At 42.2% G+C, this 19,503-nt stretch overlaps 1 protein-coding gene across 5 annotated transcripts in view; it reads right to left on the bottom strand.

The window, feature by feature from the left end:
• The window catches only part of STOX2 (storkhead box 2), a 136,924-nt gene that overhangs the window by 28,593 nt on the left and 88,828 nt on the right, over window positions 1-19,503 (bottom strand). The window contains exon 1 of one of the 5 annotated variants that reach the window (XM_079989905.1): window positions 16,522-16,696. The exons of the other annotated variants lie outside the window; for them this stretch is intronic. The gene's annotated coding sequence lies outside the window, so the exon portion shown is untranslated. Of the gene's footprint in view, window positions 1-16,521; window positions 16,697-19,503 lie in introns of those variants that run through there. 5 annotated transcript variants of the gene reach the window in all.

The following is a 19,503-nucleotide window of genomic DNA, read 5'->3' as shown; positions in this document are numbered from 1 at the left end:
CCTTCTCCCAAGGAAGTACCAGAAGACAGGGTTCTTCTTCCACCCAAGTCATTGAAAGAAAGAGCCATTACCAGGCATACCTAAGAGCAGGAGCTGTCAAAACACCCACAACATTGTAAAGTCTATGTTCCAGAGCACCCATATACTACATTTAGCTTTAAGTATATGCTACCCTTTACATCTGTGTATCACCTCTTTAGGTCCTTTGAGCAAGGAAAGCTTTTAATTTCCAGTCCATGAAAAGCTTCCCTTGCTCAAATGACCTAAAGAGGTAATGGTATATATGCCAACCTCATAAATGAGTCCCTTTGAGTTTAATGGGGCTTATTCTTGCATTACTGAGTGGCAGCCTAGACTCTGGTTTAGGAGCGGGAATGGGGAAACCAAGGTCTTAAACAGGTGTATCTTCGCAATCAGGCACAGGGGGATATAGCTATGGAGAAGCATCAATGATTATACACTCACCAATTTTGTATTATGCCAAGCCTCATGGCAGCCATTTTGTGAGTGGCGCCCACAGCACTCTCTCAAAATTTGAGATGTGCCCACTGGTCCAAAAAGAGTGGTGACCCCTGCTCTATAAGCCAATCAAAAGCAAACTCAGGTAAATATGCACACATAAGACCTGAAAAACCTGTTTGAAGACACACTTCAACTTTACTAAAAAAAATAGCAGTTATTATTATGCACAATAATTTCCACTTAATACTAACGCTTTGCTCTTCATGTCACAAACAATGCTGCTGTCAGTTGGCCTCTGGTGACAACAGAATATTGAAAGATTCTATGCTGTGTGGAGAACTTCTACTGCTGGTTAAGTGGCACCCAGCCATTGTTTAGTATCTATTTATTAAATTTATATCCCATCCATCTGCTTGCACTAAGACATGGTTTGGCTTAGCGTAAGTGCAAACTAGGTCAGTGGAAGATTAAGACAATAAGCATTTGCATTACAAATTTCAAATTTGCAAGTTATAGTCAAAATTATTTTCGAAAAGGGTAGTGATACCATCAGGATAAGACTTTGGGGCAGGGGCCCCAGTTCACACTCAGTGAAGCAGTGTTGGCATACCACATTTTGAAGTAATACACCTTACCATCCAAAGAAGCTAAGACCATTTATTCCAGAGTGCAAAATTACCTAACTGAACCACTGCAAAAGGGAGCTGGGAGTGCATTTAACAATCAAGCTTACATTTAAAGCTAGTAGTATAGTTTGACCTGTCCAAAACAAACTTCTGAAATTTCTATTTATGCTAACATTCCTTCATACATGCTTATCTTAATATAGCTTGATAGAATATGCTGACTATCTAGGTACAAGATAAACAAAGGCCATCATTGGATTAAAAATATTAGATTAGAAAATTACAGCATTTCCTATTTGGGTTTTGTTTTCAACAAGAACCGAAGTATTCTCAACATGCGCTGTTTCAGGTAGAGTGAACAGATGTACAGAACAATGGCTAAAGTTCAATGGAAGGGAAAAGTCATGCCCTCAACATCCTTTTTTGCCAGAAATAAATATCCAAAATGATAAAAAACATATTTTAATATATTTTCCCTCACGTTCAACAGCTAGGCAAAACTCCAATGCCATAAATTCACATCTTCTAAGCACATTTTTTTTTAAAGTCTATATAAAATACAGAGCATGTTCTTCACAAAACCTAAACGAAAGACAAAAAAAGTTTAAAAAGGTTAAAATCATACTATTCCAAGATTTTAAAAGCAATGTGTTAGTAAAACCACACAACATGCTAAAATGGAGCAGTCTTTATCCCCTTGCAGATATGCTTCCTTCATCTGCATGGACAACCACACCGGATACAGACAAAAAAATACACAATATTATTATGAAAACATCTATTTTGTAGTATAGATGAATTCAGGGCCGGTCAGAGGTATGTGCCTATCTCTCCAGGCACCGGCTGAATTCTTTTGACCTCCCTCCGGCGACTCCCGGTAGGAAAAACACACGAGGTCCGTTCCGGCGATTTTCCTCAGGCTGTGAGAAAAACACACCAACTGCTCTCCTCCTCCCTGCTCTCCAGCATATCCCCAGGGAGGGGAATCAGACACAGACAGAAATGTATCTACATGTTTTATTCCTGTCTTCAGCAGTCATATAGAGAAAACATGTCTGCTCTCTTCAACAAAACAGAGAGAGACTCCAAACTCCACCCATGTACATCCTGTACAGGTCATATGACACACACTGAGCTCACATCCTGTGCTCAATAAGGAGAATGGACTGCCCCTTTGTTTCCATGGCAACAGTCACATACATCCTGTCTGGCTTTGCAGCCATAAGCAGCTGACTGGGCTGCTGGAGCCTTTGCTTGCTGCAGCATTGCTGCTTTAGAATAACATACTCCCCCTAAAGCATCAATGCGTGCTGCGAGCAAAGCGTCATCCAGAGAAGAAAACAAACAGTTGTTATACTTATAACACTCCCCTGTTGTTTCAGTTCCACCCTTGGAACTACCCGCCACTGGTTTTACCAATGTACCTCTCTGGTTGTGTGACTTCCAAGGAATGAGTGCTTCTGCATTACCTTGGTTAGCAACTCTCTGTTGTGCCTTTGTCTCTGACTCAGACACAGCTTCAGTTTGACCTTGGTCGTTTACAACAGCAACACATGCAATAGCTTGGTTGGCAAACTCTTTTGAATACCTCTTGGGTGGTACACCCTTCGTTGCTCTCTCAGACCTACGTAAGAGGTGCTGCTCTTCTCTGCTTTCTGGTTCAGCCTCTGAGCTCTCTGGAGAACCAGTACTAAGCTTAATCAGTGGTTCATCCTCCTCTTCTGAGGGTCTAGTCATTATGTGAGATTTCCTCTCAATGACTGTGACAACTGAGCTGTCTGAGCTATCGCTGTCATCATCAGTACTACTGAACTCAATAAGATCAAACTCATCATCATCATCAGAATCATCATCATCATCATCACCTGTGGGAAATGTGTGAACAATCACTCGCTCCTGTTCAGGAGCACTCTCTAGAAATTTTGTGAGAATCACCTTACCAGATTCAGACAAAATTACTCTGTAGAGACCCTTTTCATAACCCACAAAAATGCCTCTGGCATTCTTTACTCCACCCGGAGCTTCTGTCCTCACATGAGACCCAAAAACCTTGAAATGGGCAACAGAAGGTTTTCTGTGGAACAGTTTCTCAAAAGGAGAACTTCCCAACTCTTTTGAAAACTTTCTCAACCACGTGTAACAATATGACATTAGCGACTCAGCCCAGTACTCATGTGGCAGATGTGAACTAAGCAATTGCGCATGCATTCCCTTTTGCAATTCTTTGTTCACCCTAACACAAACACATCTGTTCCAAGCTTCTTCGGAACTAGCAACTTTGTGTCTTATCCCTTTCTTCTTCAGGAACCTCTGGAAATCCTGTAAGAGAAAAATTGGCTTCTCATCTGTGCAAAGACAATCTATGTCAGCATCATGCATATTTTTAACCTTGTCACAAAACTCTTTAAACCTTTCTAAGGCTTCTTTCGGTCTCTCCAAAAGATAAATCCAGACAAAACCTGTAAAAGAATCAACACATATTAGGTAATACTTTGCATTGCCTCTAGAAGGTGCTAGAGGACCAATCACATCAGCATACACCCGCTGAAATGCCTTGTCGACCCTCGAGGTGACCTGCTTGGCGCTCTTCTCAGCTACACCTGCAAAAGAAATTATGTTAGAATCACAAGAATTACATTCCATGTAATCACTTTGATCAAAAGTCAACAAATACAGTCCATCTTTCTCTTCGGCAGAAAGATACAACTCTCCATCTTTGTAGATCTCGCAGTGTTGATCATCATAGGACAGTTTTAGTCCCTTCTTGGCAATCTGCGAAACGCTGAGCAGATTGTACTTCAACTCTGGAACCAAATAAACATCGTTTATAGTCAAGTTCAGACTTTTAAGATACACAGTCCCAATTCCGGTGGCTTCCAGCTCTCGACCGTTGGCTTGTTGTACAACGAAGCTTTGCTTCTTAAACGACGAAAACAAATCCCTGCGATGGGTCATGTGAACCGTCGCTCCCGTGTCTAAAACGAAGGAATTCCCCACTTGTGGTGTGGCTTTTAGGGACATCAAAGCCTTTGCAGGCTTCGCCTGTGACTTGGCATGACTTCTGCCTGACGCCTCAGACTTCGTGGAGCTTCCCTTGGCTCCTTTGTTCTGACGTGGCTTCCTGCAGTTCCGCTGAAGATGCCCAGTCTGTCCACAATTGTGGCATTGGACAACGTTCAAAGCTACGGCGTCTCCTCCAGTAGCTACAGCAGTGGGGGTGTCTGAACTCCGTTCTTCCCTCCCCCTGTCCTTGACTTCCAGGGCGGCAAGTCTGTCATGTTCGTTCAGAACCACGGCAAAGACCCTGTCCGACGTTAGATCTTGCGCTGGGAGAGACCCCAGCTGACTGGCAACAGTTTTGTAAGTCCGATTCAGGCTGTTGATCACCATGAAGCAAAACACTTCCTCCTGCAGACGGAAATTGCGTTCCACCATCTGCTGACGCAGAAATTTCATTTCCGTCAGGTGCGCTTGAACATCTCCATCAGGCGCAAGCCTCAGGTTAGTCAGCTTTTCAAAATACAGCAACGCTGAAGAACCTGCATCTCTCTGATGTGTCCTTCTCAGCGTGTCCCAAACATCTTTCGCGTGCGGTAAATCTTGTATATGAATAAGCTGAGAGTCTGACACGCACAGAATTATAGCAGTTCTGGCCTTCACATCCTGTGACTCCCAAGGACGCGTTGGTGCTGCAGGGATGGGGTTCTCAATCACCCCAAACAGTCTCTGATTCTGCAGCAGGGCCTTCATCTTAATAGACCAAGATGCATAATTGTCACTGGTCAAGAGGGGTGGAGAAGGCAGGCTTCCCTTCTTGACATCCATTTTGAGTCCTTGCATTGACTCTCAAACACAAGCCTCTAAAATCCAATAGCTGGCTTGTTTACACTCTGTGCACCTGGCAGCAATAACACTGGCCGCTTGGAAAGTCCCCTTTCACAGTTCCTTTGTAAGGGCCTAGTCTAAACACGAGCTGTTTTTGCCTCCCTGGGCATAGCCTGACTTCCAGCCCTTATCTTGAAACTGCCCTGCGTTGCTAAGCAACCACATTCCTTTCCTTGGACAGGAAAAACCACAGGAATGTTTGGAATGCAGACTCTTCTCTCTCGGAGCTGTTTTTCCCAAACGTTGCTCCCATGAAGCAGAGAATTAATCCATCTGCATTCACACTCTTAAGCCCGAAAATCTCATACCTGGGCTCCGTAGCTTGGCTTTCAGCTTCTTCTGGTCAGCTTCTGGCTGCAGAGAATCAGCTTCCATCTCAGGCTTCCATGGAGAGGGATGAATACAGTCTCCTTGATGCAGACTCCCATGGATCGTAGCAACCGTCAACTGCTACCAATGTCAGAATTCAGGGCCGGTCAGAGGTATGTGCCTATCTCTCCAGGCACCGGCTGAATTCTTTTGACCTCCCTCCGGCGACTCCCGGTAGGAAAAACACACGAGGTCCGTTCCGGCGATTTTCCTCAGGCTGTGAGAAAAACACACCAACTGCTCTCCTCCTCCCTGCTCTCCAGCATATCCCCAGGGAGGGGAATCAGACACAGACAGAAATGTATCTACATGTTTTATTCCTGTCTTCAGCAGTCATATAGAGAAAACATGTCTGCTCTCTTCAACAAAACAGAGAGAGACTCCAAACTCCACCCATGTACATCCTGTACAGGTCATATGACACACACTGAGGTCACATCCTGTGCTCAATAAGGAGAATGGACTGCCCCTTTGTTTCCATGGCAACAGTCACATACATCCTGTCTGGCTTTGCAGCCACAAGCAGCTGACTGGGCTGCTGGAGCCTTTGCTTGCTGCAGCATTGCTGCTTTAGAATAACAGACCAGAGTCCACAGGATTCTCTGAAAGACTGCACTGGACCTGAAAGATGACAAATACACCTTACCTTTAAAATCAGGCTATGATCAAGAACACATTACCTATAAATTGGTCACAGTTAAGTAATTCAGTAGTGCCTGGACAATTAAGAGTAGATGTCAACTCATCAGACCGCAGAGCACACAAGCAAAATTAAGATAGCTGGAAAGGACTTTAGGAATGTGGCTCCTCATTCATTAATTAGCTTTACAGTATCTAGTGCAACTCAGCATTTCTAGACCAGTTCTACTTCTACTTTCTGGAATGGAAGCACTCACAATGATGGGGGAAGTAACACTGCGCTGCAATGCCTCAGGATTCTGCCGTGTCATCTTCCGCCTGGATCTCTGCAAAGTGAAGTCATATGAAAGCATTGGCCAACCTCGCTCTTCACCACCATACCCAGAATCCTTTGTAAGCTGAAATGAGTAATTGCTCTGGGAAAATGCTATCGCACAGTGTTCCAGGTTTTCCAGAGAAGCTTTTGGAAAACTGCCTAGGTGCACTGTATAACAGAAACAAAACAGCTAAAACAGTGGCCAAAATAACCAAGTAATCACTAATTAGTTACCATTTTAACTCCTAGAGTTTTTGAAGGAGTGGATACTGTATTTAAATCTAAAACATGTCAAGTGTTAATAATTCAAATACGCATCAGCTTCTAAAATAATAAACTAGATGGCTGGTTCACTTACCAGCTTTTATAATACAACCACAGATTCCTGAACGGCTCTCTTTTGACCGTAAAGAAACTGCAGTCCACTTGAGCAGTACAGAATTGGGGGAGGCGTGGCTCGCTTTTGAGCTTAATGGTGGCTTAGTATTGAGTCTCCCACCGCCACTGAGCTTATATTGCTTCGGGCAATGGCTGTATTGAGAACTAGACAACAGCAAATCCGTTATGCAGCGGGGAGCCCTTGGGAAGAAAGCAAAGATGGCCAAATAGAGCAGGGAAGAGGTAACTGATGAGAGCATGTCTGAGCTGTCAAACACGGAGGCCATAACTAGCATGGTGCATGGCAACAGCAAAACAACAAGGGGTGTGAAACTGACAAATGTGGCCAAGGACAAGGGTGAAACCGATGAATTCACTGCAAAGGTTAGATGAACATTAGCTGCTCAAGTCGATCAAGGCCAAGTTATAGGATCTCTTCTTGCAAACTGTGGAGTTAAATAATACTGCAAATGAAGCTATGACTATGAACCTGGACAATCAGGAAAAGGTAGACATTTTAAAAATGGAGGTGGGGGATCCATTGGCTGTGCTTGCCAGAGCTGATGGGAGCTGCAGTTCAGCAACATCTAGAAAGTCAAAGGTCCCCCACCCCTGCCCTAAAGATAGAACTACAACTTTACAATGGGGTAGCCAGACTGGAAATAAACTACTCCAAGTCTATATAATACCACTAAATATGTCAGAAGCAGAGAAGAACTGTCCTCAGGCTTCACTTTGCAGGACTCACCTGCTGCTGAGGGCCTGAAGGGCCTTGCCTGCCTCCTTCCATCTGGGTAGAGAGGGCTCCGTTTTTGTTTTTTAAATTGCTTTTCTTTTTTTATCTATGTCATTTTAAATTGTAATTGATATTAATGCTGTAACCTTGGGTTACAGATGCTTCAGGTTACAGACTCCGCTAACCCAGAAATAGTACCTCGGGTTAAGAACTTTGCTTCAGGATGGGAACAGAAATTGTGCGGCGGCAGCGGGAGGCCCCATTAGCTAAAGTGGTACCTCAGGTTAAGAACAGACCTCCAGAACGAATGAAGTTCTTAACCCGGGGTACCACTGTATTCCTAGTTTTAGATTTTATGACTTATGTGGAAATTGTTTTCCATTTGGTTGTGCACTTTTGATGTGTTTTATTTATTGCTTATGACTTTTGTTACATTGGTAATTATGTAAATCTTGTCATGTTGTAAGCTGCCTTGAGCATTGTTTTAACTATGGAAAGGTGGCGTACAAATAAAATGCTGCTGCTGCTGATTTTAGTGGGTTTAGGTACTTCGGAGTAACAATGCCCAGTTGAGAAATATATTAGTGGGAAATTGTATGGGCAGATTAGAAGGGAGATGAAAAACTGGCATAACCCGAACTTGTCATGGTTTGGGAGGACAGCAGGCATTAAAATGGCTATACTGCCAAAGCACTACTTCTTTTTCCAGACCCTCCCTGTCACTATTCCAAATAATTGGTTCTCAAAGTAGCAGTGGCTTTTGAATAGCTTCACAACAAGAGACAAGAGGAGCAGCTTGAGTAATGCCACATTGTACAGACCACGTGACAGGGGTTCTGGGAATGCCTAATCTAAAGCTGTATTATGAAACCTTCCTGCTGAAGCATCTTATTCATATTATATGGGGATCCCAGGGAATACAAATAGGTGCAACTTGAGATGTATCTTTCAATACCTACTGTATCGTCTCTTCTGCTTTTCAACCCATCATGAGCAATAATACATAAGATTAGCAATCCCTTTTTATGGACATCTTTGCAGGTCTGGAAATGCTGGAACTCCTTTTTAGCTCAAATACAGTCTACCATTATTCCAATATTGGACTACTTGAAGTTTTGCTGCCCAGACAAATATGATAAATTGAAGTGAGGGGGAGTTAAAGGGATAATCAAAGTAAAATATATAATTATTAGGGGCTACCTGATGACACGGCATTCTTTGCAAGATCAATTACAAGAGTGAAACATAACTGGTTTCAAATAGCACAACTAATTGCTCTATTATTATTATTATTATTATTATTATTATTATTATTATTAAAATTTGTATCCACCAATCATCTGAAGATCACAGGGTGGTTCAGTCTAGTTCTCTAACCAGAAGGGACAAGGGTCTTCACTCTCTCACCTTGGATGAGCATCATTGCGTGGCAACAAGTTTGTATTGCAAAAGCATGAATTCTGAATTGTACAAGGTATTAAATGAACTGTAAGGTTTCAGAGCATGTGGAAAGGTGACCTGGAAACACTAATCGAGGATGAGCAGTGGGACAGAATATAGACAACAACACCTCCCCCCCCCCAAACAAACCTGGCTAAAATACAAGAAACCACAATGAAACTACTTTTAAGGTGGCGCTTTATGATTAAGGGAGTCTCAACTCTGTGCTGACAAAAACATGGGGGATGCAGTTGCTACTGCACATGTGGAATTGTGAAATACTTCAGACTTTTTGGTGGCAGGTCTTTGAGGATGTGCCAAGATCATGAAACATTTTTTTTGTTTAGACCTTGCATTATTTTACATACAGAAAAAGAAAAATCCGAAAACAATACATAAATACTGAATTTTTATGGTTCTAGCAATCACCAGCTTAAAATCAGCACCCTCTCATAACATTTAACACAACCTCACAGGGTAGTCAAGGGAATGTCCAAGCGCAATCAATTTGATGCAACATGGTTCCTGTTTCTTTGTTTCATCAACGCTTGCAAAGACGTTATTTATCCTCCAGCCACACATGCAACATTATGGGGTAGACGTGTCCACACAAAAGAGTAAAGTTTTACTTTCCTGTTATTGTAACATTCCTAACTCACCTGTTGTGGATGAATACTGTTGTGACTAATTATTATTTATTATTCATGTTGTGTTCTGGAAAATTGTGGAAAAAACATCATAAATTTTATTTTATTTTTACAATAATTCCCCATGCTAAATTCGCTGGCTAAGGGCTGTTTGCCAATAATTCAAACTGGTGAACAAGTCCTTGCAGGCTTGCCTCTCATCATCCTATTCACTTTTTTATGCATGCACCAAAGAGGAAGCCTTGAAACCATGCCAGTAAGTTGGCAATTAAACGTCAAACAGCTCCAAAGACAGAAAGCCAGTAAAACGGCTGCTTCTCTTGCTCCTGACAAAGAAGGTAACATTCAGAATGAGGTCACTGTGTGAGGTTGCTCTCAGCGTGAGATTTGTATTTCCTTCGCTAGAGTCTGTAACATTCTATCTGAGAAAAAAAGAACTCAAGGCATGTCTGGGCTTATAAGAGGTTGGATTGCAGCGATGAAAATGTATTTTGTATCCCATGTGTTTGAGTTAGGGGAATGGTGAGTGTAGCACCTATCACATGCAAGAAACAGGAATTTGACATTGATGGAGGGAAGGGGAAATGATATAGCTTGCACCAGTCATTAGGTGTGGGTGGGTGGGTGGGTGGGTGGGTGGGTGTGCGCGCGCGCACACACGCACACGCACACACACACACACAAATTTTTATCACGAGGATCTGCCCATAGCAGCTTGTGTTCTATTTTGATACCTAATCTAGAGAGTTTGACCGTATCATTCTAAATGGAACTCAGCTTTCAAAACCTTTCTGGGCTAGTAAACAATTGTGCTAAAAGGTTAAGAGTTTGAAATATGGTTAGTTTCGTTCTTCTCAGGCCTTCTCTGTGATGAGATGGTAGCTGTTTTTATTGGCACAATAGCTCATCTGCCATACGAAAAACCACTGGAAGGTATCATACACATACCTACTGAGCTCCAAAGCCAAGCTTCTGTGTCATCTAGAGGAAGTCAACCCTGAACCAGTGTCTCGTGACTAAAATGATAGACAAAAGGTAATGAGAAGAACCCTGCAAATGTGTTAGTCAGCCATCAGTCCTATTAACACTTCAGATTGGCTTACCATACTTTCAATGGCTCTACCATACCGAGGTCTCCTCCTCCTCCTTCTCTTTCTGTCAGCCTGCTACCCTGTAACTTCTGCAAGTGTTTGTGAGGACTTTCATTTCTAGAAAAGCTCTCTTAACGTCTCATGATCTGCTCACATTAAGTGATGGTGTGATGCAAGTACAGTGGACACTTGGGTTGTGAACGTGATCTGTGCGGGAGGCACGTTCTCAACCTGCAGTGTTTGCAACCCACGACCCGCACATCTGCACACGCGCGAGTTGCGATTTGGCGCTTCTGCGCAAAGCACGATTTAGCACTTCTGCACATGCACAAGCGCCAAAACCCAGAAGTAACCCGTTCCGGTACTTCCAGGTTCGGCATGGTGCGCAACCCGTAATCGTGCAACCCATAGTATCTGTAACCCAAGGTATGACTATACCAGCTGCTCACCACCCTTGGTTAGAATTCTCGACTGAAAGCCAGTAATCAGGATGTCTACCTCACCCATAAGAATTTGTTAGCTCTCCATCTTCCCCTGAATGAGTGTCTCCCCCCTTTAACTCATCTAATATGTCCTGTCATCACAAAAGGGCAATTCTTTTCAATTCACTGTTTGCAGAGGTTAAGAATATTCAGATACAGAAATTAGATACAAAAGCTCCTATTACTGCAGACCATTCCATTCTTCCTAACAAGTATAACAGGTAACAGCCCATTAAAATGCTTTTAAGTTTTTAAATCCTTAATCAAGTAACATGCTATGATGCCAACAGAACAGTAGTCAGTATTAGCAAACTATCTGCAGCATTAAAAGGAACATTGCTATGTGCATCCCTAGAAATAAGCAACAGAAGAGAGGCCAAAGAAAAAAAGAGTTTTGATACTAAAATGTTTTACAAATAATACATGTTTTATATTGGCCACATAATAACCTGAGAAACTGACTTATTATCTCGATCTTCAAATTAGGTAGGATTGTTGGAGAAAACAAGACAAAAGCATGCAAATGTCCACATCTGAGAATTACAACAAAAAAGCAAATATTTTTGCAGCTGAGGGGATTTGTATTCTGTATCAAAAAGGTATGTCTACCTAGAGAATGATAGTAAAACCCTCCACTGTGTTTCACCATTGTATCCAGTAGTCCAAGAAAAACTGCTGGTCCCCTACAGAAATATTGTGGAAGCACAGCCTTTGTATCATGCCCCCAACCCTAATTCTTAATTTGCAATAGCCCAAATTTTCCTTCTGCTTACAAGTAGGTAGGTGGCTGGTCTATGTAAATTAGAAGATGACCTCAGTGGTATCTGGAAAAGCCACATTATTGAGCTAGGATAACCTTGGAAGTTTTTTTGCCTTAGGCCAACTTGAGGACTTGGCAAATGGTGCACCATAATCTGTATCAAAGCAGCCTCTTGAAAAGGGCTTAGCTGATCTAAATGCAGCAGCTCAGAAACTTTAGGAAATACTGGTCTGGCTTGCACATCACACCAAGCCATGGTTTGTTTACCAAAATACATACAAATGAGAAACTGTCCCTAGCGATCAAACTGGAGTGCACATTATTTAGGATGTGGGGGAAAGCACAAAATGAAAATGGTTCAGACAGCACAGAAGAATTTGAGAAAATAAGTCGCTTTCAAGAAACAATGAAAAAGAAGCACAACATAATGAGTTTTGCGTTGTTTTCTTGTTTGCTCTTTTGCATTTGACTAACCTTTGCCCTGAATCAGCCCATGGCTGCACCTCAGTATTATTAATGATGCAGCATAGAGCAGCAATCCTAAATACACTTACAGTGTGCTTTTTACTTACAGTAGGATTTACCTAAACATGCATATGATTGTGCGGCAGGTCTCATTTAAAGTCTGATTTAAAATGTGCCAGAATAAACCTGCCACAGATCTGCACCTGGAGCCCAAATTGGTGTGCTGATAAACCACTAGAGGGAGTATTCCTTGTGGCCAAAAACCTGCCAATAGAAATACATTACACAGCTGCTGTTTCTAGGAAGTATTTAATTATGTGCTGACTTGCAAGTTCTCACAGATTTTTGAGATGGGCAAAGAGCATAAAGAGCATATTTGCTTGCACAAGAGTGTTTTCTAATGCTTGACAGTTCAAAACCCAGACTAGTTCAGGAAGGTTTTTCTAAAGAAAGCAGAGAAAGAGGCACCATAATGCAAGATATTCAAAATCAAAGCATATGGCATATTCACTTGATAGCACAAAGAATCAACACCCTTAAATACATATTTTTAAAAAAGATTTGTTTATCGGTGGAAATTTCTGAGAACCGTTTTCAGCTTCAAAGCTGGCTACTCTTCTGTGAAACACTTTTGACAGGTGAGTGTATTTTGTGACTTCAGGTAGAATCGTGTCCACTTAGCAGAACCAATCTCAGTGAGGCTTTCATTCAGCATCAGTTTAAAAGCCCCACAGCCAAGGAACAATCACAAGCATGCCTCACCCCTGGCCTAAAACAAAGGCAAAGGCATTTTAGTTTAATTAATGAAATGAAAATCTCTGCTCAATATTCAAGGTTGTTCTGAGTGGTAGTCAGAACACCCCTTTTTGCATTTCTGTGGTTATATGTATATTGTAATAACAATCAGAGAAAAAAACTAGTATACAGCCATCTTTCTGTGATAAAGAAATCATAATTTTGTATATTATTCTCACATTTAAATGGGAATTTGAAGAACCCTATGTATAACCCATTAGCAAAATGTGGCCCTGTTACTGTTCTTCACTAGCATACTAAACACAAAGCCTGCTATTTAAAAATAGCTATGCTACTGCTGTTACATGGACACACAAAAACACATATCCAAGCTATTTCTAAAAAAAGATAAAAAATCAAGCCTTACATGTTAGAGCAGGGGATTAGCAAGCTTTTTCAGCAGGGGGCCAGTCCACTGTCCCTCAGACCTTGTGGTGGGCCGGACTATTTTTTTTTTTTGGGGGGGGGGGGAATGGACAAATTCCTATGCCCCACAAATAACCCAGAGATGCATTTTAAATAAAAGCACACATTCCACTCATGTAAAAGCACCAGGCAGGCCCCACAAATAACCCAGAGCTGCATTTTAAATAAAAGGGTACATTCTACTCATGTAAAAACATGCTGATTCCCAGACCGTCCACAGGCCAGATTAGAAGGCGATTGGGCTGGATTTGGCCCCCAGGCCTTAGTTTACCTACTCATGTGTTAGAGGAACTTGGAATCCTGAAACATGCAGATGACAATCCCACACAGCACTGCATGTGTGTAAACCTCAGTGACTGTCTGTAGGTTTTTAATCACACAGGTAACACCAGATTAGGGCAGCCTACCCAATTTAGCATCCTGACATGGAACAGCTAAAGTTGGTGTTTTCCAAATCACTCAGAAAGAGGAAGAGGCAGCTGTGTTGGCCTGCAGCAGCAGCAGCAGCAACAACAACAACAACAATAACAATCCATGTTAGGGCAATATCCAAATTAGAATTATTTTTAAAAGTTAACTTATGAAGAATTAGTGCCCAAATCTGCTTGTTTTCATGTTCTTTTCCTGTTACCTTTATATCACATATATTAGATCAGAAGCCTGCAGGCAGAGATTCTGCTTTTTTCACATCTTTGCACAACACTTAAAACTTTAGCTGTTTCATAATGCATAATAGTAACCACAGCAGCAGCAGGCAGTTAAAAGTTGTATTTGTCGTACTTTACTTTTAAAGTGCCTAAAGGTATTAGACAGTATACAATAATAATCATAGGCTTGCAATCAAAATCAAGGGGGAAGTCGAGACATATTTATCGCTCCCAATGTCTAAAATAGACTAAGAACCTCCTGGACTTCACATTATCTACAGCACATATGCCCACCCCAACCAGTGGGGTGGGGGACCAACAAATGCATTATATTTTCCACTCTTGACTGTGCTGCACTCTCTTTTCCTGATCGTTCGCCACGCTTCCTGATAAGTCACACATTCCTTCTCCTAAATAAGAAAAAAAGAGGAGCAACTCAGCTGCTTTCTTGCATCAATGTAGCCACATGCCAAATTATTTGTCAGGAAAGTGTAGCAAGGCATGAACTGCTCTTCCAGAGACAGATGACAGTGTACTGCAGGAAGGAGGAGTTGTGTCAATATATTATTTTTTCTAAGCTGAACCAGCTAGACAGCATTGTCCCAGCAAGCACTCCCGTTGTGGGTAAACTGGAGTTGTCCCAACATTCATTCAGACTGCCAGCCAAAGTTACTGTTAAACCCCTAATTCTTGGCTCCAGTCCGCTAGGCTGTTTCCACAACCTTTACTGTGAGGAAGGCTGTTGTATTTGGATCGTGGGTACCTACAGTACAGTGCATCTTACCATCATCATAAAACACCAGAAATCCCTCCCTGGTACAATTTTGAACGTCCTGCCCATAGATCTATTTTTACCCTAGCTGCTGCTTCTTTCACTACCTGGGAACATGCATGTATATAGGCTTAACAGAGGGCAAAATGCAGTACCGAGCATGCCCAAAGTACAATGGCAAAGCTGCTGAAGTTACAGGTACCGTAGTTTTCGCTCTATAGGACGCACTTTTCCCCCTCCAAAAATTAAGGGGAAATGTTTGTGCGTCCTATGGAGCGAATGCAGGCTCCTTGGCTTCAGCGAAAGCAACGCGAAGCCTCCAAAGCGCAGAGGGAGCGCTCCCTCCGCTCTCCAGAGGCTACGTGTTGCTTTCGCTGAAGCCTGGAGAGCGAGCGGGGTTGGTGCGCACCAACTCCTCTCATTCTCACGGCTTCAGGGATAGCCGCCTGAAGGCTTTGGAGCGCAGCGGGACCTAACGCTGCGCTCCAAAGGCTTCAGATTCCTATTCTGGCTTTTGGATAGCCCCACGCAGCCTCCGCAGGGCACGGGGATGAAGGCTCCCCGTGCCCTGCGGAGGCTTCATGCAAAGCTAGACCAGCTATCCCAGCGGCTATCCCAGAAGCCAGAACAGCAAGAGGCTATCCCAGAAGCCAGATCCCTCTTGCTGTTCTGGCTTCTGGGATTCAGAATTCCTCCCCCCTTGCTTCCTCCCCCCCCCCCAAACTAGGTGCGTCCTATCATCTGGTGCATCCTATAGGGCGAAAAATACGGTAGGTAGCCATGTTGGTCTGCCGTAGTCAAAACAAAAAATTAAAAAAAATCATTCCAGTAGCACCTTAGAGACCAACTAAGTTTGTTATTGGTATGAGCTTTTGTGTGCATGCGCACTTCTTCAGATACACAAGTGTGCATGCACATGAAAGCTCATACCAATAACAAACTTAGTCTTAACTACTGTAGGCAAGTTTTTTTACAAACACAGTATGACAGTATTTCCAATGCTTTTCAGCCTTTGAAACAATGATGATTAGTTTTAAAAATCATCACAAACAACCATTAGCATCCTACATCTTAAACATTTCTCCAAACTATCAAATTCCTAGAATTACACAGATGGGTTACTCACTGCACACTGGGATTACATATTCACAATTTTACATCTGCGTTAAATAATAAATTCATCCTGCACATAACTGAACCACCCAAATCCTATCATTCAAATAGTGGCATAACTTGGGTCTCTTCTTCCAAAGGTGACCAGAAAGTAACTCCAAACTTTCTTCTCTCCCACATCAATCCCTTTTATCACGCTTTGCCAAAGGAGTTGTCAGCGCATCTTCAATTATGCCAGCACTACGTAGCTATGCTGAAAGCAGCTCATCCCAAACACTGCCAATCAATCTGCCCACAGATAAATCTTAAATTGCTCTCCTAAATTCCCACATCCCACTACATAAATATACATAGAAACCATATAAAGAGTACTGGGGAGGGGGTTTTCAGTTCAAACGGGAATGAAAATAATCTACACTGCAGCCTTTCAAAAGACCCGAGTCCGTAATCCCAAAAGATTCAAAAGCATTACCTCACCGTCGCTTTGAGACAAACTGAGCATTCACTCCGGGTCCTACCCAGCATTCCCTGGTCCACACAAAGACAACAGAGGTGTGACCAATCACATTGTGGCTAGCAGGCGCTGTTTGAAAGCTCCCTCCCTACACTGCCCATTGACATGCTAGCTGGCAGCCTGCTGAACCTGTCGTCATGGCAACACATCCCAGCTGCTCTCCACTGAGGCTTGTTACATTACTCAGCCCCCTCCTCCCTTTTCACCACTCACTTTTGCTAATTAAAAATTTAGGCCTATGTTTTGCATGTCGGAAGGAAACAGAAACAAAACATACACTCTCACTGCGAAAGAGCTAAAAACACACATTTAAAGCAAACAGAAAGTCTTGCGGCAGCCAATCAGTGGGCAGCTGTACAGAACTGGACAGATGGAACTTGTCACTAAAGCTCCTCTTTGTTTTTGTAGCAAACACGCGCAGACCTAAAGATACTCCACCCAGATTCAAACCTTGCAGACCTCCATGAAATACATTTGTTTTGCTCTCTCTCTCTAAAGATATCATTTCTGCTCAAAGAGACTGCAGAGAGTCCTCTGTGTTAACACAGGACCAATAAAATCACAAATTGCCCACAGGATAATCAGGCATTGTGTGGGATAAGAACCTAGTTAAGCCGTCAATTTAGTAAGTGAAGCAATGGGGTGGGAGACAAACAGGATACAACAGTGGAAGATCCTCAGATGTGAAAAAGGAGAGCAAGGGTCTTTTCAAATAAAAAAGAGGCAATAAACATTATTTTAAAAAGCATGTTCAGTGAGTTAAAATGTGCATCAATATAAGAGGAGGAAGTTCTGTGCACAGCAGATATCTCTGGCAGCAAACTGAGTTCATGGAAAGTCTTGCCTCATCTCAACTCTGTTCATGATTGCAGTGTCTTCTGTTTTAGCCCATCACTTATGGTTCCATCCTTTCACCTGTTTCTTTGTCATCTTAAAGTTCAACATGTGGTCAAACCACAGCCCAACAAGACAACAACAAGAACCCGCCAACAGCATTTGAATCAATCTGGCTAACCTGCTCAAAAAAACACACACACCCCTCACACATGAAAACAAATTTCACTACAGCCCATCAAAGACAACCAACCAAACCCTAGGCCAACCCCAACCTCTCTCACCACCAAAGGAATACAAGCAAATAAGAAAACCCACACGCTGACAGAAAATCCCATGCGTACACTAAGTAGAACAGAAGCCCTGCCACCCAACCCACTCACCATTCCCCCCTCCACCTCTTTCTCCCTTTTCTTCCTAATGTAACACTAATGTCTCAAGTAATGAAACTGATCTGTAGAAAATGTAACTTGAAAAAAGAGACACTTCACATACTTTTGTAAACCAAGAAATCTTTAATAAGAATATATTATTTTTTTAAAAAGTGATCAAACTACACAGTGACTACATTCACACAAAACATAGAAACTGCTAGACAATCCGACTAGAGGAAACAAGTGGAACCTACAACAAAACATTAGTGTGGATTACTCATGACATCTTCCAGGATACTCCATTCCAACCCCCTTCCTCCAACCAATTAAGAATTATGTGGCTCAGTGTTTATTGGGTTATATTTTTAGTTTGATTATGTATTTTGTGGTTTTATATTTCAATTTTATTCTGTGAACCGCCCTGAGACCTCCAGGTATAGGATGGTATATAAATTTAATAAATAATAATATTGGTGGGGTTGCCTCCTTCGGTTTTCTTCTACTTCAAACTTTGGGGCTCTCCCAAGCATGCAGATACCTCTCTCATTTTCTAGTGGCACCATTTGGCTACAATTCTGTTGACAGCATCTGAATTCAATATTGGAGGAAGTGATGACATCATCATCTGCTCAGGAGACTGAAAGTCCCCACGTCCCCTAGAGTCAAGGGGTGGCAAACCTTTTTCATTCATCGTCAACTGTTGGAGGTAGGAAGAGGCTTGTCAACTGAGGTACAGCTGATGTGCAAAAATGGGCATGGACAATTGTTTTTAAAATAGGGTAAATTGGAGGGGTGTCCACAAAAACAGTTTGGCATCACAAAATTGCATCATGGGACCCACTGGAGTGGTAAGTAAGAAAAATAAAAATGGACAAAATTGGAGAATACATTCCAGTGGAGTATCTAAGGGAGCAGGGAGTACAAACATCATAACAATTTCAAAAGTGTGTTCTTTTTTAATTGAATGTGGAAAAAAAGGTGAGGGAAGCTTTGGCATTACAGTACCACGGCAAAGAACCCAGAGGAACAGTAAAAAAAAGAGAGAGTTTTTATTTGTTATTATTTTAAATGACACTTTGGGTAGGGGGATTTGAGTTTCACACAAAAACCTCTTGCAGGGCTGAATGTGGCCAATGGTGCAGAGATTAGCCCCCCCTGCCCTAGACATTGTGAAATCTATTTTTATGTAAACATTTAATTGGGCTCCTTTGGTATACAAATACTGTGGTACCTTGGATTAAGAACGCTGCAAACCCAGAAGTAGGTGTTTTGGTCTGTGAACTTTGCCTTGGAAGCAGAACATGTTGAGTGTGTTCCATTTGTAAACTGAGTCCCCCGCTGCTATGGGAAAGCACACCTTGGTTTAAGAACTGACTTCTGGAACGGATTAAGTTTGTACCACTGTAAGCTTTAGTAATGTTTTTGTCCAGGACAAAATAAATGAAGCAATTTTGGCAAAATCTTTGAATCTCCATCTTCCTGTCCACTCCCAGCTTCTGACAGCTTAAGTGATAGCCTAACTATGAAGAAGCCTTTTCGCCATGCAGCCTAGGTAAAATATGGAAGAAAGGTACTGACTCTGAAAACAGATTGTAACATAATAATTTTCCAGTCAGAAATGACTGGAAATAACAAATCAAAAATATGACCTAACCAAAGCTTGGGAACACCCTCAAATGTACATGTCAAAATTATGTCTCATTTGCAGGTAAGTATAATGAATTGAGTATGG

The sequence above is a fragment of the Podarcis cretensis genome, assembly GCF_951804945.1.
Source record: "Podarcis cretensis genome assembly, chromosome: 9".
Taxonomy (NCBI): domain Eukaryota; kingdom Metazoa; phylum Chordata; class Lepidosauria; order Squamata; family Lacertidae; genus Podarcis; species Podarcis cretensis.
Note: the sequence above shows the minus strand (reverse complement) of the source record. Positions and strands in the feature narration are given on the sequence as shown.